At 44.5% G+C, this 25111-nt stretch overlaps 1 protein-coding gene across 1 annotated transcript in view; it reads left to right on the top strand.

Annotated features, from left to right (window-relative positions):
* The first annotated feature begins 5425 nt into the window (after positions 1 to 5425).
* The window catches only part of LCP1 (lymphocyte cytosolic protein 1), a 194896-nt gene continuing 175210 nt past the window's right edge, over positions 5426 to 25111 (top strand). Inside the window, exon 1 of the mRNA XM_078657320.1 lies at positions 5426 to 5574. The gene's annotated coding sequence lies outside the window, so the exon portion shown is untranslated. The remainder of the gene's footprint in view (positions 5575 to 25111) is intronic.

Below are 25111 nucleotides of genomic sequence, written 5' to 3'. Positions count from 1 at the left end.
AATGAAGGACGCTGATATATATAATTAGAATATGAATCTGAAATGGGCATTTAAGGTAACAGTCAAATAACATGCGATATGGGTTATGCAAACAGGATGAAATACAACTTTTAACCAAAGGACATATATATTTTTAATAACAACCAATGTATGGTGTCCCATTGTCGCAGTTTTTGTATAAAAATGTACTGTTTTTTAAACACTTTTTGTATATTTGATGCATACAGGTTGGTTTTATTGTGGCACTTATGGTGGTTTTTTTGTATATTTTTTATGATTTACAGCCCTGAAGAAGTTCCGGTTACGGAACGAAACGCGTTGGCTGGTGTTTGTATGGACTAATAAAGGAACATTGAATTCCACATATCTATCCAACAGCATTTGTGATTCAGCGTCCGTATGAATGTGGCCTAACGAGTTACTGCTCTCCAACGAATTATTGGACATTTAATTTTCTAGCGGTGCTTTTTCATTTACGAAAAAAATGGATTCAACCCAGATCTCTTGACTGAGGGTGAATGTTTGATTTGCTCCGCATTCTGTCCATCATCTGTTTGTCTTTTGTTTTCTCGCTCCTGTCGCTCACACAGAAGGTCAACCAACTGACCATTGGACTCACTCTGGGTTAGCCCGGGATGTAGGAAAGCAGCTCCAGTTCTCCTTCTCAGACAGCAAAGCAGTCATCATCATGAGGACAGTCTTCTGGCAGCAGAGGAGGTCTTCTGTAAGTGTAATCCATGGGGTCGCACACTGCTTCACCCACCAGCGGGTTCGCCCCTAAGCATTATGGTCAATGCGGTTCGATTCAGCGTGTGTGCTTCTTGTAGAGTCCCGAGTGTGTTCACCGTTGTGCTGGCCTTACCTGGACACGTGTTTCTGGGTTGTTACCCTTCATCAGCAAGGAATAGGCGTACGTATGGGGTGCTGTGTAGGCTTCCAAAAGTTTTCTCAGGTCTGGTACCTCTCCACGGCGCGCAGGTGTGTGATCCCGAGCTCGTCAGCTCAACCAGCTCAAGGGAGCCTTAATAAACAGTAATCCATGGGGTCGCACACTGCTTCACCCACCAGCGGGTTCGCCCCTAAGCATTATGGTCAATGCGGTTCGATTCAGCGTGTGTGCTTCTTGTAAAGTCCCGAGTGTGTTCACCGTTGTGCTAGCCATCCCTGGACACGTGTTTCTGGGTCGTTACCCTTCATCAGCAGGGAATAGGCGTACATATGGGGTTGCTGTGAGGCTGCCAAAAGTGTTCTCAGGTCTGGTACCTCTCCACGGCATGCAGGTGCGTGATCCCGAGCTCGTCAGCTCAACCGGCTCAAGGGAGCCTTAATAAACAGTAATCCATGGGGTCGCACACTGCTTCATCCACCAGCGGGTTCGCCCCTAAGCATTATGGTCAATGCGGTTCGATTCAGCGTGTGTGCTTCTTTTAAAGTCCCGTGTGTGTTCACCGTTGTGCTGGACACGTGTTTCTGGGTCGTTACCCTTCATCAGCAGGGAATAGGCGTACGTATGGGGTTGCTGTGTAGGCTGCCAAAAGTGTTCTCAGGTCTGGTACCTCTCCACGGCGCGCAGATGCGTGATCCCGAGCTTGTCAGCTCAACCCGCTCAAGGGAGCCTTAATAAACAGTAATCTATGGGGTCGCAGACTGCTTCACCCACCAGCGGGTTCGCCCCTAAGCATTATGGTCAATGCGGTTCGATTCAGCGTGTGTGCTTCTTGTAAAGTCCCAAGTGTGTTCACCGTTGTGCTGGCCATCCCTGGACACGTGTTTCTGGGTTGTTACCCTTCATCAGCGGGGAATAGGCATACGTATGGGGTTGCTGTGTAGGCTGCCAAAAGTGTTCTCAGGTCTGGTACCTCCCCACGGCGCGCAGGCACATGATCCCGAGCTCGTCAGCTCAACCGGCTCAAGGGAGCCTTAATAAACAGTAATCCATGGGGTCGCACACTGCTTTACCCACCAGCGGGTTTGCCCCTAAGCATTATGGTCAATGCGGTTCGATTCAGCGTGTGTGCTTCTTGTAAAGTCCCGAGTGTGTTCACCGTTGTGCTGGCCATCCCTGGACTCGTGTTTCTGGGTCGTTACCCTTCATCAGCAGGGAATAGGCGTACGTATGGGGTTGCTGTGTAGGCTGCCAAAAGTGTTCTCAGGTCTGGTACCTCCCCACGGCGCACAGGTGCATGATCCCGAGCTCGTCAGCTCAACCGGCTCAAGGGAGCCTTAATAAACAGTAATCCATGGGGTCGCACACCGCTTCACCCACCAGCGGGTTAGCCCCTAAGCATTATGGTCAATGCGGTTCGATTCAGCGTGTGTGCTTCTTGTAAAGTCCCGAGTGTGTTCACCGTTGTGCTGGCCATCCCTGGACACGTGTTTCTGGGTCGTTACCCTTCATCAGCAGGGAATAGGCGTACGTATGGGGTTGCTGTGTAGGCTGCCAAAAGTGTTCTGAGGAGGTCTTCTGTAACTTCCACAGGTCCAGGAGTGTACAGAAGAGTGGCTCTTGAGATCCAAAATTCCCTGTTCTATCCCCACATCTGGTTCTGGAAAATTCTTCCCGTACCCTGTGAAGGCTCCAATTTTTATGGGGGTGACAGAAGGAAGGCAGGCCTGGTGCCAGATTGCTTTGTGTGACTAGCAGGCAAAGCCCTTTAAAAAGTGAGTGAGGCATCCTGCTAGGATGGCCCATCCTGTCACCACCTAAGCCCCTTTTGTGTTACTGCCTGGAATCAATACACAAACCCCAACAACAGACCCATTCACAGGTATGTGACGCCACAGGACACTGGCAGTAACCACAAATGGCTGGGACAAGAAAATTGCAACTTTCTAAAAGTGCCATTTTCAGAATTGTGACTTGAATTCTGACTTCACCACTAAAGACGATTTAAAATTACAATTAATTTGAGTGTAAGCTATATATCTCTATCTGCTCCCACTCCAACATTATTACTTATTAGATGTAATTAGGTAACCATGTGTTAAACAATGGGAGAGATAGGCCATACAACAGTGAAAAACAACTTTAAGAGTTTTCCACTGTTAGGACATGTAAAACATAAGTACACATGTCCCATTTTTTAAATGCACCCTACCCGATGAGCCTTCAGGACCTGTCTTAGGGGTGACTTATATAGGTATTAAAAATGAAAGGCTAGGCCTGACATAAGGTTTATTTTGCCAGGTCGAACTGACAGATTAAAACTGCATTACCGGCTGGAGTTGCAGGGGTGATCCATGTTATAAAAGGTTACTTTAGTGAATGACACACTGAGTGCGACAGGCCCACTAGTAGCATTTAATTTGCAGGCCATGGGTATATGTATCACCACTTCACTAAGGACTTACAAGTAAATTAAATGTTCCAATTATGTGTAGTTCAATTTTACAGTCTGTAAAGGGGGCGAGCTCAAGCACGGCACCACTAGTTAGCAGTGGTAAAGTGCGCAGAGTCATAATGTCAACCAAAACGAATTCACCAAAACCGGAGTGAGAGCAAAATGTTTTGGGGAATACTATGCAAGGATGTCAGATCTAACAGCCACCATGGAAAGTGCAGCTTAAACAGATGGCTACCCCCCTCTAGTCAGGTACTTAAGAAACCAGTGTCTCTGCCACTGAGTAGGGTAAGACTTACTGGATGGACACATGGACCCATGTCTACTTCAAACATGATACACACATGATTAAAAGTGCTGAATGCAGTTAAGTATTTACTACAGAATCTTTCACGCCACTCTGATCTGTGCTGGAAATATTAAGTTTCTGGAAACCAATGGAAGTGTGGCTCTAACAGGGTGCTCCCCCCACCTATCGAGCTTCTTCATAGCCACTGAGTCGCACTGCGGTAAATGGTGCAGTTCACCTGAAGGGGACCCTAGCAACTCTGGGAAAAAGAGGACACCAAGGTGATTAAGCTCGTCCAAGTGCTGGTCAGTTGTCTCTGGAGAATCCTTCTTCAGACTCAGATTTTGAGGCACAGTGCAACAACACCATATGACATTGGATTATCTAATAAATTCAACCACCAAACCAGGCAATGGAACATCAAGTGAAGCTGAACAGACCAAACAGTGAAAGAAAGATGAGAACAGCACTTTATTACACTACCATTATCAGTACCTGCTGCACAGGTTACTTTGTTTAATGTAACAATGTCAGAGAAGGTCCATGCATATTGACTATGGCAAACATTGCAACATGCTAAATCAAACAAAGTCTTATCTGGAATAATAAATATTGAATCTCTCCTGTGAATGGCTTGGAAGAGGTAGGGTCTGCTTGAAGATATATTTGTGGATAATATGGATGCAAACAAAATGTACTTTAACTCCAATACCTTTCAAAGCAAGGAAATCCAACATCTTTGAGATCGTAAATAGAGACCAACTGCCGATGATCTGGAACCTTCAGATTAAAGGCAAAGATCCAACCTCAGCAGCTTGTGGTTAAACTGTATGTAGGTTCACACATCAGATGGAAACTAAAGTCATATATCATTACCAGACAAAAAGTTAGGTGATGCTGGTTCCATGCAGGAGCTTGCAAAACCAAACATTAGCTGTAAGAGAAAAACGTTCCTCTTGGCTTACATTTAAAGACCTCAGCACACTTTTGACTAGACTCTTAAAACACAAAGATGCCACTGTCGAGTTCGAATCAAATAAAAGAGAAAAGACAATTCAAGATGCAACGCAAGATTATGTGGATCTGATAAAGAAGCGCCTTTGAGTCACATTGATGATGTTTGAGTTTCTCTCTCTTCTCTAGTTCTGGATCTCTTGAACGAGGACTATCAGTCCTTAACGCTCTCTGTCCACACTGATCCCCTTCCCTCGCTTTGGGGACACAAATAAGACAGGGAGAGGATTGGTGGTAGGAGGTGAGAGTGGCCCACACTCCAACAGCAGCAAGCTAGGTGTTGTTGGAGAGGGGAAAAGGGCGTGGGATTAGGGAGCAGAGAGGAAGCAGAGAGCAGACACAAAGGGAGTATAAGATGGTGTGAGGGAAAACAACAGAAACCAAATGTACAACCTTTCCAATATAAAAAAATATATATTAATTGTGCAAAGTCAAGAGGTGACAGAATAATCTCAAAATATTTTTCTAGGTGTGACACATACTCTGATGTGTTTGCTACAGTATATATATTATATAAACAGGCATGTCAGTCACAGCCTCCTGAACTCATAGGCTAATTTTAGATTTGAAGACTGTTATCTCACAGTAAGAAGGTTTGATAGTGAGGCATCGAGTGTTAACTGGTTAACTCTGACATGGGTACTGGAACATTAATTAATGCCTCAGTGCCTTGCCAATTATTGGTGGCACTGGAGAGGAAGTTGCGTCTGTATGATGTGCAATCTTGATGCAGGGGGCGGGGTTTAAAAGATGACTACACTCAGCCAGAATGTCCTTATAAAGACATGATCGTGTTCCTCCCCAGAATGAGGTTTTGTCACTTGTGTCACTTCCTTCTTTCCTCCTTACACCGAAGGGTATAGAATTTGTGACAGATCAGGCACGAGGACTTTCCAGACGCTGCTGCTCCCTCCTTACAGCTTCAGGAAGGTACATTTATTTATTTGATCTAAACCTTTTTAATTCTTCTTCCATTGGTTGTGAATTGGGAGGATTTTATACTGCTGAAAGCACCTGTAAGTTTTGGTGGGGCCCTCCATTTTAAGAAGATAAATTAAAGCTGCAGCAGTTGAGGCACACAGGAAGTTTGTGGTCAGTCTGTGCAACAGCAGGCAGTGAGCAAGTGCAAAACTATAAGATGAGATAGTCAGTGTGTGGCGGCTCGCGCTGGCATAAGGGAGAAATCTGAAAGACTTCTTTCTTATCTTCTTCATGCTTTCCAGTGTTTTCCATTCCATTTAAGAGCACAGTAACATCAGATCAATATTAAAGACGTGGACATGGCAAGTTAATAATCTTGGAGACGCTGCGCAATTTAAATTAATTGTTCGTTAACAAGAAAGACACATTTTCAGCATTTACTTGTTTTAATTAAGGTCGGCCAATATTAATTAGGTCACCCATTGCCCCCTTGTGTATTACAAGTTTATTTTAGGACAGGCGGCTTGAAAAAGGTGTTTCTTTAAACAGGGAAATTGATATGGAAATTTTTAACTGTATTAGAGTACTGTGCAGTTTGGTTGATGGCAGAATAAAATATGAGAAAATTATGTGATTCTGAAAGTAGAACTTTGGAAAGAAAAATCCTCTGCTTTATTAAAAACCACGCATTCTGTCGGTAGATGAGACAAATTGTTGAAGCTATTCTCTGCATGGCACCGCTAACAAGGGGCATGATTGGGCTTAGAATGTTCAGGCTTTGGTATCCTTCTATAAATAGAAACTTGATCAAAAATTGACAAGGCGTCAATTGTGCAGAGTTGTTTTGGAGCTGTCACTATGATGGTGAAACCCATATTTCACTGGACCCATGAAATAGTTTCCACATTCCACAGGTACATGTGAATGAAATATGGCCTTTATACCATCCATACATTGCGATCAATCAATCAATTATTCAGGGGTTGTAAGCGCGCTACTCACCTGTAAAGGTCTCAAGGCACTCGGGGGGGGGGATGTGGAACAGTGTGCTCTCTTAGTCAGTGCTTTGGGAGGGGTTAGTTAAGTTGGTGTTTCACAGAAAAAGTAGTTGCTTTTTGAGGACTGCTTTGAAGGTGGGCTGGGATTGGTGCTCTCAGGCCAAGTACAATATTCTTCCATTGAAAGGTGTGTAGGAGATGTGTCTTACAGTGGAGGCTGGCAATTGAAGTCACAAGGTAGCTTGAGATGTGGGATCACAAGGGATGTTTTTGGGGTGTAAATCAAGTTGCTTTTGGGTAAGCTTAAAACAACCAAGGGCAGATGTGAATAAGAGAACAAGAAAGATGTACTGAACCAGTGATGGAGCCTCATTAAGAAGCTAGTCCATAGTCAAACTTAGCAAAACTGTGCCTTTCTTCATAAGAGTTTTAACAAAGTGAAACGTGAGGCTGGAAGGGAAGGGGGTTTCAATATTAAGTAAGTGGATTTGGGGGGGAGATGCAGGGGTTTATTTGATTGTTTAGGTGTGACACTGTCAGTAGACTTTTCAAACTGCGGTAAACTTTGCATCAAATTGCGAAGAGCTGGAAGCCAGTTTTTCAAAAATTAGATAGAATTTCAAGGTACCAATGTTAACATGAACCGGTGCCAAAAAAACAACAGCACCAGGCCCATTATCCATACCTATCCCCGCCCTACTGGAGCAACTGGAAACTCTGCTTAACTACCCCAGGATCCATGTTGTGTGTCCAAAACACAGAAAATGAACAAGAACTGTGAAAGAGATTGATGGGGGATGATTGATTTGAGGCATCCTACATCACCGTGTCTCATCAGTAAAAGAATATACATTTGGTATATTTGACATTGTACACTTGAGGTGCACCTGCTACCGAGCATAATGTGTTAAATAGGTTGTATGGATGCTGACCTTAAAAACACCTTGTAGGTATTTCTTAGGAGTAGGTTATTAATAAAAAACAACAGTGTATAATGTCATTTTGAAACAAGGTTCGTCTTCAAAAGTTCAGAGCATGCCTCTCTTCAGCCTCACACAGGAGAGGAAGTGATGAAGCAAGGTGGGGTGGGTTGTAAAAGGCTAATTACTTCGGGAAGTCCATCTCAACCAACACACACTCTCTCTCTCTCTCTCTCTCTCTCTCTCTCTCTCTCTCTCTTTCTTTGTCTCTGCATAAAACAGAAATCCCAAACAGGCAAACCTGAACATGCACTCCCACACACACTTCCTAACACAATGAATACACAAAGTGCTTTCACACTCATCTGTTTCGTCACTCACTACCAATACACACGCATGAGGCTCTCCAACGTCTGTCGCTTCTCTCACTCGCGCAGCTCACACTGGCTGTTTATAGCACACTCGTTTAATTTTGTCACACGTTTTGTGTCTATTCGCTTTTTCCGACGTTTAGAGTACATTTCCTCATCTTCACCACGCCCCTTTTTGCCACTTGTTGTCTCTTCACGTTTTGTGGCACGGCCCTAATCCTCGTGCTGAGGTGCCCCTTCAGCTAAAAGGAAGTGTCGATTAGAGCACTTCCTCTTTGCCAATTGGCATTAGAAAGAGATTGCGGCTGCATCTAAGGTTACACAATGTCAACGCGTTGTCAATTACACCTTCGTGACACTCACCAGCCAGGCCCCCACCCCTTAACCTATTTAATAATTTAGAAGTTTTCCTATAGCGTTATCGGCGTACAAAGTGTTGAAAGAGCACTTGTGCCTGAAGCTCTGCTCAGAATGCGGCGGCCGGTGCAATTTAACGTCGGTGCGCCGAATACCAAAGCTGCATAGGCTAAAATCCACCCCCTGACTCTTAAATTCACTACCAGACATTCCGTGCGACTTCATCTCACTCTTGCACATTCCAGCTTTCTCCCTTCGTGACAGTTTTTCTGTCTTTGTCTTCCAATGTCGTTCTGATTTGTGTGTTTTAGCCTCTCATGGCCTCCCAAAATATTTGATGTGGAAAAATACGTGCTGGTCCACTAAATAAGTGCTGGTGTCCCCACCAGCACCCACCTGCTCAAATGAAGCACTGACCCCTGCGCTCACTCTTCACAGAATTACAGTGTGAATAAAGTAAAGTAAACTGATAGATTAGCATTAAAAAATCGTTTTAATATCACTTTGTAGCTCCCAATGTGGACTTGTTGGTCAGTTTATAGATTCCGGAGTAGTATGCTACTCACCAAAAAAGCGCATCAGCATTCCATCAGGAGTAACAAACGCTATATAAATGCAAAACTTTTTTCCTCTTCCATCTGTCCGCTATCCTTCTGAATCCAAATAACTGACTAACATATCCACCACTCAAACTGCTTTAATATTTCACTATACCAATTCAACACTAATCCTTTATTGGTTCTGAAGTAGCATGCTACTCGCCAAAAAAGCGCTTCAACACCTCGTCAGGGGTAGTAAGCACTTTATAAATGCAATTACAATACAATACAATACAATGTATATTGTGAAGTTTAAAGCCACACCAGAACCTCTCACATAGTTACTAAAGCACCTATAACGAAGGCTGGTATTTTCTCATCTCTGCATCTACCATTACCAAGAGTAGCAGTAATTCCAGAGGCAGAGAAAATGTTGCCCGTTACTACTAGTTTGACCATGCGGATCAACTTTGAATTGAGAAATTACTTTGGAATCATTTACTGTGGGTCCAGTTTCCCCGTGAGAGCCTCTTTTTGCCCGTTTGATCCTCAATTTTTCCTCAAATCTCATAATTTCGATGGTGGCCCTTTTGAATTAAGGGCCCAATTTAGAGTTTGCTGGACAGCGTTGAAAACATGCCAGAGTACCTTGTCCAACAAACCTTCGGTCTGCCAGCCTTAATCAGTCGGGTGGACCACCAACTTTCTGTTAAAGGCTAAATCTCCAACATAGGTAACCCTATTTTTTCTGAGAACATGCGAATGGTGGTTAATCTGCCCACAGTTAATTTGACCTAGCATTGTAGCATAGGAGCGGAAGTATTTACATCTATACAGAGCTGGTTCTGTCAATAGCTTTTAAAGGAAGTGGTCCTTCAAGTTGCTGTGAATATCTTTGCTCCACTAAATTTATGGAGCTTTGGTTTTCTCTTTTCAAAAGTGAACTGTCGTCACTCTTCAACAGGTTATTTTTGCTGAAATGTAGACACTGACAGTAGCAATACTGTTGCTAGAAGAAAGTTTATTTGAATCCCTTGGATTAGTACACCTTGTGTCTCGTTTGACTTCTGCAATTTCTGGGGAAGTTGCTAGAAAACCTAGTCTTGGGCCAGCTGCAGTTCCTTCGGGGCAGAGGGGAGAGGAGAGGTTGGGCAAAAAAAAATTAGGAAAAACCACTTACCTGCAGCTCCGCTCTGCTCCCTCTGCAGGACGCCTTGTTCCTCCTGCTCTTCTCCTACTGGGAGCCTGGAAGTGGATGGGCCGAAAGGCACAGGCTCCCCACCCAATCCAGATGCTGCTCTCTAGCACAAGAGCAGTGCCAGGATTGGTCTGAGCAGCCTCGTTTGCCGCTCAGACGGTACCTGGGAGGCCATAGGGTTTCTCCAACTTGGCAGTAAAATACAGCTGGGTTGCAGAAACATAAGTGCGCATGTGTCTTTGGCCGGCCTAAGACAGATGGTCAAACACACATGCGCACTTGTAAATGCACAGTACTCCTCCCTGCCATGGCCTGGCCCTGCCCAGCCTGTCGGACGTAAGTAATTCTGACAGAGATAAATAAAACGATAATAACAGCATGTTATTATCGTTTTACCTACCATCAGCTGGCAGTGGGGCGACACACCACCGCCATTATGGAGGAGCCGCCCCTTATGCTAATAGGAAATGGCACTATAGTAGTGCCCAGGAGAACACAGAGAGCCTCTCTTGATGCATCTCTGGGAAAAATAGCAAGAGACGAAAGCAAGAAAGATGCTCCACGTTGTAGGTGACAGATAAAAAAGATGAAGACAGAGGCAACCAGAGAAGGGAGTGTCACTGGCACTGCAGAAAATAAGAAAATACCAGGAGAGGGTAACACACTATCCAATCCTGACACTGCAAGGAAAATTTAAAGGGTCAATGAGAGAAGGGGGTATCACTGTAATTGCAGGAACCTCAGGAAGGTGGCTGAGTGAGTTAAGTGGCCATTGCTGAAACGTGGCTATTACCCACCTCTCATGAGTCCTGTGAGAAATTGGGTTGTTGGTTGAGGAGAGTGTGAGCCCTTCTCAGGCAAATGACCTCAATTTCCGTCAGGGTGATACCCTTAAATTACTAAATTAACCTAGGCTTAACACTCTGGTAGCTTGGCACATAAGCAGCCAGGCTTAATGTAGAGAGCATATGTAAAGTAGTTCTGCAGCACAAATGCAGTAATCAAAGTCAAAATCTTTATTGTTCACAGCGTAAATAGGCCATAACAATTACCAGCAAAATTTAAAACACAGCCTTTATGCTTAAAATTCACAATTAGCTTTAAAGTCACAAACGATAAAAATACAAATAATCACTAAGGTTCAATGATTGGACAATTATATGTGGTAGCAAACCAAGGAGAACCCTTCTACAGTTTAAAGCAGTAATAAAGTGATAAAACAACACAAGAAAAGTACCCCACTAATTTTGAAAAATAGAGTACATTTTAATATATTATTTGACACCAAAACAATAAAAATCCATTTAGTGATATAGGAAAAATACACTTATAAAGGTCTAGGTAAAAATAGTGATCAAAAGCACAAAGCATTAACTGTGGTTATCTGGTCGTGCCAGACTTGGACAAAGTCACAAGTTCAGGCCATCCACGATGGAGTGCGGACCGGATACAGGAACCAGGTTAGGCACATTGAGAATTGTGCCTTATGTCCTTGATGCAGGGTGTTGCACCATACAGCAGTAGTTCCAAGGTGTGATGAAAGGGCCTGCGTCAGTTTGCGTTGCACTGCATTTTACTGTGTTGGTTCCAATAGGGAGTTGTGAGTGCTGCGAGGTCCGTGTCAAGTTGCATTGCACTTTGTCGGTTCCGATGAGGAGCTGAGAGGGCTGCGATGCGAGGTCCTGCTTTGAGTTGTGCTGAGTTGCGTCGGTTCTGATGGGGACCACAAGTGGGCTGGCAGAGCACCTTTAATCTCACTTCCAAGGGTCCAGGACTGAGAAGGCACTACTTGGGGGTGGGGTCAGGACTCACAGTAGACAGAGTCCAAATTCAGGGTTCAAGATGGTTGGAGCCTTTTCTGTCCATGAGGCTCTGATCTAGAGGCCAGCTAACAAGCCCTTGTAATCACTCTGGTGGTCCTGGGTTCATGATCCAGGTACAGTCATTACCCAGGCAGCAGGGTAGCAGAGCAGTCCTTCGTCTAGCAGAGCATCAGGGCAGCAGAGCAACTGGGCAATCCTTCTTGCAGCAGAGCAGCAGGGGTCCAGAGCAGTCCTTCTTCTAAGTCTTTTATAGGTCTAGAAGTGGTCTACAGAGTGGGTCTGAAGGTCCAATATTTATACCCGGTGCCCACTTTGAAGTAGGAGAAGCTTCTGGAGTTTCCCCCTATAGAGGTGTCTGGAATTTCCTGCCTCCCTGCCCTGGTCCCAGTTTGCCTGTAAGCACAAGAGGCTAGTGTGAAGTCTTTGTGTGTGGGCTAAATCAGTCCCTTTGAAGTACAAGGGTGACAGGTGATAGGTGATAGTGTGGCCCCCTACTAAGCCACAGATGGCCCATCCTGCCAACACACAGACCATTGTTTGCAATGCTGTCTGGGAGAAATACACAAAGGCTAACTGCCCACTACACCTAGTCATGCGATCCAGGAACAGGCCAGTAGACACCAATAGGTTATGAAAAGAAAATGGCAACTTTATAACAGTGGTATTTTCAGAATTAGAATCCGACTTTACTTTTGAAAAGGATTTTAAATCACAATTCCTCAGACACCAAACTTGACTGTTCCTCCTGCTCCCCATCAAAAGTTAGCACTTATTAAATGTAATTAGGCAATCCAATGTTATCCTATGGGAAAGGGAGGCCTCACAGTAGTGAAAAACGAATTTGTGAGTTTTTCACTGGCAAGACATGTGAAACTTAAAAGTACATGTCCAACTTGTTAATTGCAATGCACCCTGCCCTATAGGCTGTTTAGGACCTGCCTTACGGGTAACATACATATCGAAATGGATGTTTTAGACTTAGAAAAGGGGTTATTTTGTTAAGTCGAAATGGCAGTTTAAAACTGCAGGCAGGCTGCAATGGCAGGCCTCAGGCATGTTTTACAGGGCTACTTAAGTATGTGGCACAATAAGTACTGCAGGTCCACTAGTAGCATTTAATTTACAGGCCATGGTATATGGTTTACCACTTAACCAGGGACTTAGAAGTAAATTAACTGTGCCAATCAGGTGTAAGCCAAATTTACACCTTAGCACTAGTCAGCAGTGGTAAAGTGCACAGTCCTAAGGCCAACAAAGACAAATTCAGAAATATAGGTAGGGTGAAGGCAAAAAGGTTGGGGGAAGACCGACTTATGGCTGACAAGTCTAACAAGTCTATACTCAACATGGTCCACTCAGACTTTCATGCTTTCAAGGAGTATACAGTGACTCAGCGAATACCCTTAAAAATGGTGAAACACTGCCCCTTTAGAAGTGTTGACAATGTCTACGGCTTTTTAATGAGGGGCATGCTCAAAGAGAGTTATTAGGTATCCTCTTTGCTTTAAAATACTGTCAATGCCAGTGTTTGCAAATGCAACTTGTAGAGATACAGGTCTCAGTGCTCTGCCATTACCTGTGCTTGAATTCGAACGGAAAAAGGTATGAAAAGTGCTTACATTGATTTTAGTTTTTTTGCTCTTCGCTACTGGGCTCACAGTGCCACTGGTGGAAGGCAGATGAGATGAGGACAAGGCACAGAAGAGCTCTTTCCTGGTGATCCATGCCTACCACAAACAGCTGATATTTACACGAGGCTCTGTGTAAAGTAGTGGTCTCTCAGTAGATGAGCCATGCACACTTCCTGTTTGTGGCCGGGGCAAAAAAGCATGGGATAAGCAACATGTGACTTTTTCTGTTAAGTGTGCACATGCGGGTCCTTGCTTCACTGCTTTAAAATATTGGGGCTTACTTTCATATACATGCCAATGCCATACAGCTCACATTTAGTCTTTCTCGCCCACATTGTACCATGCCATCTCGGCAAAATCAAGGCTTGCTTGCTCACTACTTATCAACAGTAGTAGATGTCCACCACCTTTCTCAAAGTAAACCCAGCTAAAAGGAAGATTCTGATTACCCCCCCCCCCTGACCCTGCCTGCTGCTCAAACATCTCTTGGCCAGTAGTAAAGGGCCCTGTGGGTCCTTGTATCCATCATCTCCCAGGTGGGGAAGGTAGAAAATATCAATTTCGCTCAAATGTAGACTCTTAGGAAAATCTCACTATGTGTTTACTCTTACCTTAAGGTGACATTAATCAATGCTGTTGTTCAATCTAGACCGGATTGTGCTACCTCCATTTATCTGTAGAAGAAAACAATTCCCAACAGGTTTTATGAAGAGACAGTTTCAATTGTGTATGCCATCAGCATTACAAAGAACAGAGACAAGGAGTCAATTAATTTAGGAAAGGGTGGTATTATTCACCAAGGATACTGAAAGGAAAAATTTCTTTCATATGCAATTACAGTTTAAACAGCACTGTAAAGATCAGATCTTGTGACAACCCAGTGGCACTTGGTGCAAGGTGCTATATACAATTTAGTGAGGTGAGAGTGCAAGTGCTTTAAAAACAGCATTAGCGGTGCATTAGACAAAGTATATACATCACTTGAAACTCCAAAAACACAAGTTACAGTCACTTGGAATACAATTATTTCTTGTAGGAGCTTAAAGCGCGAAATGCGTCATGTGATTCAGGCTGTATGGTCGACGGCGTTTCGATCCCCTTTGGTCGGGATCGTCATCAGGACAGGGTGGTCGATAAGTACAGTGACTGGCGCCAAGCAAGGATGCGTGGCTTGCGGCACTCCGCGGGAATTTAGACCGAGTGCTACCGCATTCATTGCCGTGAGCCGCCACGCCAGTTGAGCCTTTGCCTTCTGTGTTCCTGATTCCCTCAGACGCTGCCTAACTACGCGAGCCGTCCAACGACCAGCCGCGATCAGCACTCGGTCTAAATTCCCGCGGAGTGCCGCAAGCCACGCATCCTTGCTTGGCGCCAGTCACTGTACTTATCGACCACCCTGTCCTGATGATGATCCCGACCAAAGGGGATCGAAACGCCATCGACCATACAGCCTGAATCACATGACGCATTTCGCGCTTTAAGCTCCTACAAGAAATAATTGTATTCCAAGTGACTGTAACTTGTGTTTTTGGAGTTTCAAGTGATGTATATACTTTGTCTAATGCGCCGCTAATGCTGTTTTTAAAGCACTTGCACTCTCACCTCACTAAATTGTATATAGCACCTTGCACCAAGTGCCACTGGGTTGTCACAAGATCTGATCTTTACAGTGCTGTTTAAACTGTAATTGCATATGAAAGAAATTTTTCCTTTCAGTATCCTTGGTGAATAATACCACCCTTTCCTAAATTAATTGACTCCTTGTCTCTGTTCTTTGTAATGCTGATGGCATACACAATTGAAACTGTCTCTTCATAAAACCTGTTGGGAATTGTTTTCTTCTACATGATACACCCATCCCAACGAGGTCTATGGGTTTTCTCCTGTTATTCCTATAATAACCTCCATTTATCTGGCAGCTCTGCATAATATTATTCAACGTTTTCACGTGATCCAAAATATCCCTCCCGGTATTCTTATCAGCGCTACCAGAGAAGACCCCATGAATCCTGGGCTTAGATCTCGTCACTGGTTGCCTATATACCACTGAATTATTTCTAAAGCCTTATAGTTGGGCATTAGGGTGTCTGTAAGAAATTAAGCCTTATTGTCCTGCCCTGTAGTTCTTCCTGTTATTTTTTGCAAAATCATCTTCTGCTTGCCATTTTTAAGATGAACCTGTAACCTGAAAGCAGAAATCAATCTCTGCAAATTTAGGAAAATCTTTCAGACTTGTTTTTAATTAATAGAGTACATTTTTATCAGTTCACTTTGTATCCTTATGTTTTTTTACCTTATGCTCCTCTATATTCCTTGGGTTTTAGAACTTTTGTTAGTGCTTTAATAGCTGCGTTCATGCGCCTGAAATAATCATCCTTTAACATAATTTTGATGAGGCTGCATGAAAGACACTTTTTTCTAAGGATATTGGATTAATTAGATCTATCACAGTGAGTGAAAATTTAAACCTGAAGGACAGAGAAGCAAAGTTAATGAACTATGCTATATGCAGGGTCAATGGAAATTAATAATTTTGCGTTTGCAGTTTGGTAATTTGCGGCACATGTCTCTTATTCCATCAGGTCTCTGTGTAATTCGGAGACTTTAACAAGAAATTGTTTCAGACTTCATAGAACTAAAGTTATTAAATACACTGCCCACATAATGTAATGCCGTGCCAGGTACTTTACAAAGGTTACTTGGTCACCTCCCAGCAATTGATATCTGTCCAGGGTATTACTGACCTGACCAATGTGTTGTGATGTTGTACACATCACCTATTGATGAACTGAGGGAAAGGGTGCTTGTCTACAGCAGGGAAAAAACTTTAGTACTTTAATGTAATTCAAAGAGTTCGGAAAGGACAAACAGTCTTTTCAATAAAAAACAAGCTGTTTTCATAATTTAAATCCTCTACATAACAAACAATATGATCATAGCAGCGGCTATTTACTGAGTTCACTGACATTTTAGAAGAATTACAAACATGGGGAATCTTCTTTTAAGGTCCGATATGTTGACCCTAAAAGTGTTATACTATACAAAATAAACATGAAATGCATTCACTACTCTGGGGGAAAGAGACATTTCAAGTAGCCTTTTAGTGTGTATACAAGTTAAACCCAAAACCCTGATCTTGCTGCTGCCGCGAGTTCGAGGCCCTCCTCCACCCGCAGGCTCCCGCCTGCGCCTCATCCCTGGTGGCCCAGTCGGGAGCCGTAAGTATCTGCGTGGTCACTCTGTTCCTTTTTGCCTGTTTTATTTGTCTGCTGTTGTATTACTGTTTGTGGTATCTGTTTCCCACTGTTGTATTACTTTTTGTGGTATCTGTTTCCCACTGTTGTATTACTTTTTGTGGTATCTGTTTCCCACTGTTGTATTCCTTTTTTTGTATTCTGCTGCTGTATTACTTTGTGCCCCTGTTGTATTCCTTTTCTTTGTATTCTGTGCTTTTCCGCCCGTTTTTCACTCTGCAGCCCTCCAGCATTCCAGCCTTCCTCTCCCTGTGCCGCCGCTGCATCCCCTGCATCCCCGCCCCTGCTCGCCCATTCGTCCCGCTCGCACCTCCCAGCTGCTCCTCTCTCCCACCTCCCCTTCTTATGGTGGCTGCTTCTCGGTGAAGAGAGCGACCCTTGACCTTGTTCCAGGCAGGTCGCTCCCCGCGCCGCACAGCTCCACCTGTCTGTGCCTGTGTCCCTGCTCCCTGATCTCGCTGCTGCCATGAGTTCAAGGCCCTCCTCCACCGCAGGCTCCAGCCTGCGCCTCATCCCTGGTGGCCCAGTGGGAAGCCATAAGTATCTGTGTGGTCGCTCTGTTCCTTTTTCCCAGTTTTATTTGTCTGCTGTTGTATTACTGTTTGTGGTATCTATTGCCCACTGTTGTATTACTTTTTGTGGTATTTGTTTCCCACTGTTGTATTCCTTTTTTTTGCATTCTGTGCTTTTTCGCCCGTTTTTCGCTCTGCACCCCTCCAGCATTCCAGTCTTTCTCTCCCTGTCCCGCCGCTGTGTCCCCTGCAGCTCCGCCCCCCGCTCGCCCATTCGTCCCGCTCCCGCCTCCCAGCTGCTCCTCCCTCCCACCTCCCCTTCTCATGGGGGCCGTTGCGCAGTAGCAATCACACACAATCTTAGAATAGTGGAGTTTATGTACCACTAGGTAATCATGTACATTGACAATAGTGGTAGCTAACTGTCTATAGTAGCAAGGCGTATCAGGATATCATTATGGAAGAACTGTATCATAACATCAGCAATCACATGTCATCTTAAAATGGTGAAGATTTTTATATCACTGGCTAATCACATATAATGGTAAGATGTCCTATTATGCAAATTATTGTCTTTAAAAAAAATAGATAATAAATACAAAGCTAAGTGTTGTTTATAGTCGTAAAATGTCGTAATTTCATGGTAGAAAATGTCATGATGCTATGATAGGGAATGTCATTGTCATTGCATTGGCAATCAAGTGCCAGCTTAATATTTACAAAGCGAGGTTTCCCGGCAATTGAAAAAGGATATTTTTGCAGGTTTTTATGCAGCTGCACTCAGGCTACAAGTGGTTTTAAATAAAAGGGGCAACCCAGTAACCCAAGGACCTGGGTCAGATACTTATTATCATAAAGGTGGTACCTCACACAAGCCAGATGGTGCCAGCACGCCTCCGATCCAATGTCTTCCCGATTAGTGGCTATATTTTGATCTGGATTTTTTAATGCAGTTTGCTGAGATCTTCCCTTGGGACTGCTGCGACACATCTACAGTTGTGGGTCTCTTTGCCCCAATTATCTGGTGTCTCCAGTTCTTATTCTGTCCTGATGAAGACCCCAATCTAAAGAATTGTGCTAAGGGGGCGAAATCATTACAAATTCTATGTGGACTGGTTTTAAATTTTGATTGTGCCTCTTGACACTGGAACGGTACAAAAGGGGGTGGTGATGGACGGAGCATCTGAACCAATCAAACACTCACACCCAGTCGAAAGATCTGGGTTTGATCCATCACCGTTCTTTAGCCCACTCTGCCACCCCAGTTCAGACATGGCTATATGCAAATCAGTCTGACCCTGTGCCTCATGGGAACAGTCCAGCCCGAACTGCCAAGCCATGCCTTCCCTGGACCGGAAACAAGCTTCCGAGGACCGGTTTCTGGCATTCCAGCCGTCTTCAGCCCGGCTTGCTTGAATCCAGTGGCAAAGTGAGCAAGGGACTCACGTCTGAGCATACCCTGCCACACTTATGGCGGCCAAAAGCGGTACAGAAGGGGGTGGTAATGGACGGGGCATCTGAACCAATCAAACACTCACCCCCAGTCAAAAGATCTGGGTTTGATCCATCACCGTTCTTTAGCCCACTCTGCCACCCCAGTTCAGACATGGCTATCTTGGCACTGGAACAACATACTTTCACAATAAGTCACATGTATATATTTTGTATATAACACAAGCACTCTTTTTAGTAACTTTATCCATTCTCACTGCATCGTCACTCTGTAAGAGAACCTCACCTTTTGAAAAGTATGAATGCTTGGGCATTTATGAATATAATTAATTAAATACATGCACTTACTGCATACTTGAAATAATTCTATAGAAGCTTTCTTTACCTCGCTATTGCTGTGGAAGTCCAAGGTTACTCTTCCCCCATAGGGACCACCTTTTTGATACTAAGGCTATACCTGGTAGGCCTCAAACTTTGTTTTACAGGCCAGTCTGTGGATGGCACAATAGGTGTTGCAGTCCACATGCGGTGCCTAATTTCAAGACCCTGGGTGCATTTTCTACACCAATTTTCTAGGGACTTATAGGAAAGTTAAATGTGTTGATCAGGGATAAACCAATTTAACCAAGTTTAAAGGGAGTGCACCGATACTAACTCCTGTTTAGCAGTGTAAAGTGCACAGATTTCTAATGCCAGCAGGCAGGCAAATTTCAGGAAAAAGCAAAAAATCTGGGGTGACCATACAGAAAAGGTGGACTTACTACAAGCACCATTAAATTGGACAATAGTAACACCTATTATGGAAAATGGTTTTTTAAAAAAGGCATACGTTTTATTATGCACTGTATGCTGATACTAATAATGTTATGTATGGATTCCATTAGTAGCCATTAGTGTTAATAACTGGATCAAAATATGGTTATTCTCTTTTTCACTGGAATGATATAAAATAGTAGGGAATAGTTGTTTCCCCCGTTGTGACCTCACCAATGTAAGAGCTTGCCTCACCCATGCAAGGCCCGTCAGCTATCACCTTTCCAGGGTCTCAACAGACCCAACACTCATTGATTTTGACGCTGCCCCCTATTTACAAGGACAGCGGAAATAGGCAGCAGGACAAAATTAAGACCTGTTCTTAAGTTGGTGAAACATGGAGAAATGCTTTATTTCTCCTCGTTTTTGCTTTTTCCATGTGTGCTGCCTTGAGCAGCACACATGGAAAAATCAAAATGCCTTGGATTGTTTATGTACAGGAAGGTGACCCTTCCTGAACATAAACAATCCTTAAAAAATGACATTAAGCAACATACATAGAAGTGACAAAATGGCCTTTGAGAGTTGTTTATGTGAAGCAAGGGTAACCTTAATACACATAAACAATCCCCCCCTTGCACGCAGACACCCTTGCACTATGGTGCAAGTGTGTCTGCATTAGCACTATGCTTCTAAGTCTAGCGCCAGCGCTGGGGGAAATGCAAGGCTGAACCATAGCCTTGTAAATATGGTGCAGTCTTGCGTTTCTGAAGTGGGGGAGAGTGGCATTAAGCCATGACATCTAACGCCTAACTACGCCACTTCCTCGGACATATCCCCCATGTCTGGCAGAGTTTCCACCGTAAAAGACTGCCCCGGTGGCGCGCTTTTTGGATAAAGTGTATGTAATGTGCTGAGAAACACCCCTGCATATGTGGCAACTGACAAAGTGTTTACACTTTTGGAGTACACTCCACTGACCACATTTCTAATGGAACTTATGTCAGCTAAGATGAGCACTGACGAGCAGGTACATTTTTTCTCACTCCTGTCAGTGATCCTTGAGCCATTTTTGCCACTCCAGTTTCCTGTTTCCAATAGCACTGAAGACTCCACTAACTGGTAAATTATGGTTCCTGGTAATTCGCGACTCTGATGGACACATTTTCCTGCCAAATCAGGAATTCCAAGGAATGAGCTAATCCCACATTTCTGGCAGAATACCTTGTTAAAAAAAACCTCTAAATAAGCCTCAGAAGTATCAAAATTAGCCATCGTTCATCACAGCAGTTCTCATAACTACGTCACCTCTGAAGAAAAGAAACAGCACTCTAACGACAAATTATGTTTCAAAAGCAAAGTGTTCTGCATTAGGGTAAAGTGAATGCCACACTGATCAAAAATTCAACAGTATAATGTTCCAGTATATATTCATTCTCGAGGATTCCTGTAGCACACTCATCGACACCATTACTGATCAAATAAAACAAATAGAATTAGATATCGGCAACAGTGAATGAGAGGGGTGTTTTACCGAAGTGGTTCTGAGTGACATCAAACTGAGAACTAGAACAAACTAGAGTTGTCTATGATGTCACTCAAAACCTCAAGGTTAAAAAATATCCTTGTTATTCACTTTTTCCCATGTATGCTCCATGAATGACGCTGGACAGGACAACACTGCTCACAGGGGTGTAACACAGGCTCCTGCAGCCCCCGCGGTGTTCTGCAGCTACTGACGACATCAGGTCCCTGCTCGACAACAGGGAAACTGCTGCCCTCATCCTCCTCGACCTATCGGCCGCATTCAACACAGTCTGCCACTGCACCCTAAAAACCCGCCTCCACCACGCCGAGATCCAAGGGAAAGCTCTTGAATGGATCACCCCTTCCTCTCTGACAGAACTCAGAGAGTCCACCTCCCCCCTTTCGCTCAGCGGCCACCAAGATCATCTGCGGCGTTCCTCAAAGCTCCTCGCTCAGCCCCACCCTCTTCAACGTCTACACGAGCCCCCTCGCAGCCATCGCACGCCAACACAACCTTAACATCATCTCCTATGCTGACGACACCCAGCTGATCCTCTCCCTCACCAATGACCCCGCCACCGCCAGAGCCAGCCTCCAGGAAGGAATGAAAGACGTCGCAGAATGGATGAAGCTCAGCCTTCTGAAACTGAACTCAGACAAGACGGAAGTCCTCATCCTCGGACCATCCCCCTCTGCCTGGAACGACTCCTGGTGGCCCCCCGCACTGGGCACCGCCCCCAAGCCCACGGACCACGCACGCAACCTGGGTTTCATCCTGGACTCCTCCCTCACAATGACCAAACAAGTCAACGCCATCTCGTCATCTTGTTTCAACACCCTGCGCATGCTCCGAAAGATCTTCCGGTGGATCCCCACCAAAACCAGAAAGACGGTCACCCAGGTCCTCATCACCAGCCGACTGGACTACGGGAACGCCCTCTACGCTGGAGCCACAGCCAAACTACAGAAAAGACTCCAGCGCATACAGAACACTTTTGCATGACTCATCCTGGACATCCCCTGTCACAGCCACATCTCTGTCCATCTGAGAGACCTGCACTGGCTCCCCGTCAGCAAGAGGATCATGTTCAGGCTCCTCACCCATGCACACAAGGCTCTCCACGACATGGGCCCCAAATACCTCAACAACCGCCTCACATTCTACACACCCACCCGCCAGCTCCGATCCGCCAGCTTCGCCCTCGCCACCAACCCACGGATTCGCAGAACCACCACCGGAGGAAGATCTTTCTCCTACCTGGCGGCCAAGACATGGAACTCCCTCCCCACCCACCTACGGCTGACCCAGGACCATCTCTCCTTCAGGAAGCAACTCAAGACCTGGCTCTTCGAGCAGTAGCAGCACCCCCCCCCCCCCTCTCCTCCCAGCGCCTTGAGACCCTAGCGGGTGAGTAGCGCGCTCTATAAATGTGTTTGATTTTATTTGATTTGAAAGTTATTGTGTCCTTTACGCGAATCCCGTAAGTTGCTTCTTATTTCAACTAGTTCCTCCTGTTTAAGTGTTAATCCTTTATTCAAGAAACGGATGCAAACGCATGCAATACCTCAGGGCCGGCTCTAGGGCGGTGTGGTCGGTGCCACCACACTGGGTGCTGACTTGGAGTTGGGGTGTCATTTTTGCAAGGATATTAACATTTTAAAAGCACCTACTGCTGTGTTCCTGGCCTCCAGCACTTTTCAGGCATCAATTAAAATGTCAAGATAACATCCGGTGATTAATCGTCTTCCTGGAAAGAGACCGGAGGTTTGTCTAGTGGAGGTTTTGACTCATCCTAAGGTAGCTCAGAGGGTTAAAATGCCTGCTGCTAAGAAAGTGTACCATGCAGATCACAAAGTGCATATAATGTAAATAGGTCAGAGGGTTACAGCTTCTGTAAAATAACTCTTTTTGTTACTTGTAGTTTATAAGTGAAAATCCTAATATAGAACATTGAGCTATTAACGGTCATCAAAAAGCTGCATGCAAACTGCAACGTATATGTTAGAGCTATATGTTTTGTGCAATCTTTCATTATCCTAATCTTCCCAAAAGGGTTCATTTGGGTAGAAAACAATTCTTATTATTGAGGGGAGCCCCTAACAATGGTGTTATGTTTTAAACTCTGAATTTGCGCTTTTCCAGAATATGGACTCTTGAACTGTATTGCCTACCACTATCGATGATGTCACTCCTACACTACACCTTGTAGTCCTTTCTGAGATAACATTTTCTATTCACTGATTTACACACATATGATTGTCTCTGTGCAATGTGTGTGTGATGTAAAGTGCTCTGACACCTTACACTGGTATGAGTGGTGCTATAAAACTGATTGAATCTGCGAGAGCGTGGTTATGGAGACTTGAGGGGCGCTGTTAAATTTAATTTAATTTAATTGTGGGTTTATATAGCGCTAGGAATCGACTCCCGGAGGAGTATCTCCACGCTTCGACCGCTGGGGAACCCGTCCTGGCTCACCCTGAGAGATGGTCCCTGATGGGTATCTCTAAGGTGCGACCAAGCATCCCCGGCGGTCTGGGGGGGCCGTTGTGAAGATGAGGCAAGTTGATGCCCAGAGTTGCCGAGTGTGGTTTCTGACTAGAGTAGGCACCGAGGCGAGAATTATCGAGTCCGCTGACCCTGGTCCACGACCCTGCCGCGTCGGGAATCGAACCCTGGTCCCGGGCCGTTCTCTGCTTACGGATCTGCCGCCTCTAACCAGTGAGCCACACTTCTCACTGGTTAGAGGCGGGGTCTGATGAGGGAATCCGTGGCAGAGGTGGCCATTGGGGGGGCACCAACAAACATTGTCGCACAGGGCTCCATCAGTGTTAAAGCCGGCCCGGCAATACCTCAGCAGGGTGGGATCCAAAGAAGTCTTGGAAAAATTGTCATCATGCACCACGTGTCTGTAATGTGCCACAATAGGTCAACGAGTCTTTCACTAAGTAAATATAAAGACCGTAGAAGGAATGTATCTGTCTCTGTCGTTTCTGTCATTGAGCGACGGTGACACGTTGACATAAAGCAAGTAACACTAAAACCATGACAATGGTTGATGAAAGCTACTCATGCAGCAATCATGCAGGTAATTATATGGGGCTCTATGTACATAGGGCACTTCACAAATAAGGATGTTCAAGTTGCATATCGAGTGGCTTATGAAGTGGAGTGCCTTTTTGCATCACAAAATGCATAATACTCCTAGGAGGTTGCACCAGATTGCAAATAATCTGTCCAGCTTCTCCATTGGCCCCCTCCTGGCCCGGGCATAGCTCTGCAGTATCAGTTGTGTTCAGTCCTCTACGTCTTGGTCAGTGACAAAACACCCACAGAGTAGAGTGACCACTCCTCCATGTCTTCTGACATGAGTGACTATTGCTTTGACGCCAGAGAGGACCATACTTACCATGTACCAAATATAGCTCGCAAGCTCCATAGGAGCTGCTCGTGTGGAATTTTGCATCAGAAATAAGATTCCATTGCTACTAAATGCTGCTAAGGATTTACTAAATTTTAAAAGAAAAAAATCTCACATTGTAACAACTATAAATAAGCATGTTGAGTTGTTTTGACAAGATGTAAGTTATTAGAGATAAGTGTCCTGAAAAAGGGCACGAAGTAAAATGGACACTGGTTTGGGACGTAGAAAGAATTACATGTTTTATCCAGTTGCATAGATAAACAGGAAGTACTTATTCAGCAATTCAGATGTAGTCTCTTTTTGCCAACGTAATGCAGAACTTGTAACAGGAAGTTCTAATTTTACAAAACATACAGAACTCAAATGACATGCTGATTTTTGCTGGGTTCCTTTGCTGAGTGCCTCTTGCTCTCTAGCATTTTCCCCTTCCGTTTGGTGCATGTCACTTCAATTACTTCTGCAGTAGCATACTCCCTCCCTTGTTTCGTAGGTTTTCACATTTGTTCTAAATTTCTTCTTTACTTTCATTTTCTCCTTCTTTCTCTCCCTCTCTTCACTTTTAATTGCTGTTCCTTCTTTCTCGCTTTTTCCCCGTCCCTCTTTTTTTGTGTCTAAAGTTTCTTTTTCTCTCTTAACTTTCTTACTTTTGTAGCTTGCTCTTTCCTGTCTTTTCCTTTATTGTCCCATTTCCTTCATTTGTTTGTCTTTCTTCCATTTCTTCTTTATTTCTCCTTCTGTACTTCATTTCTTTGCTTCTTTCCAGCGTTCTCTCTTTGTTTCTTATTT

The sequence above is a fragment of the Lissotriton helveticus genome, chromosome 8, assembly GCF_964261635.1.
Source record: "Lissotriton helveticus chromosome 8, aLisHel1.1, whole genome shotgun sequence".
Taxonomy (NCBI): Eukaryota; Metazoa; Chordata; class Amphibia; order Caudata; family Salamandridae; genus Lissotriton; species Lissotriton helveticus.
Note: the sequence above shows the minus strand (reverse complement) of the source record. Positions and strands in the feature narration are given on the sequence as shown.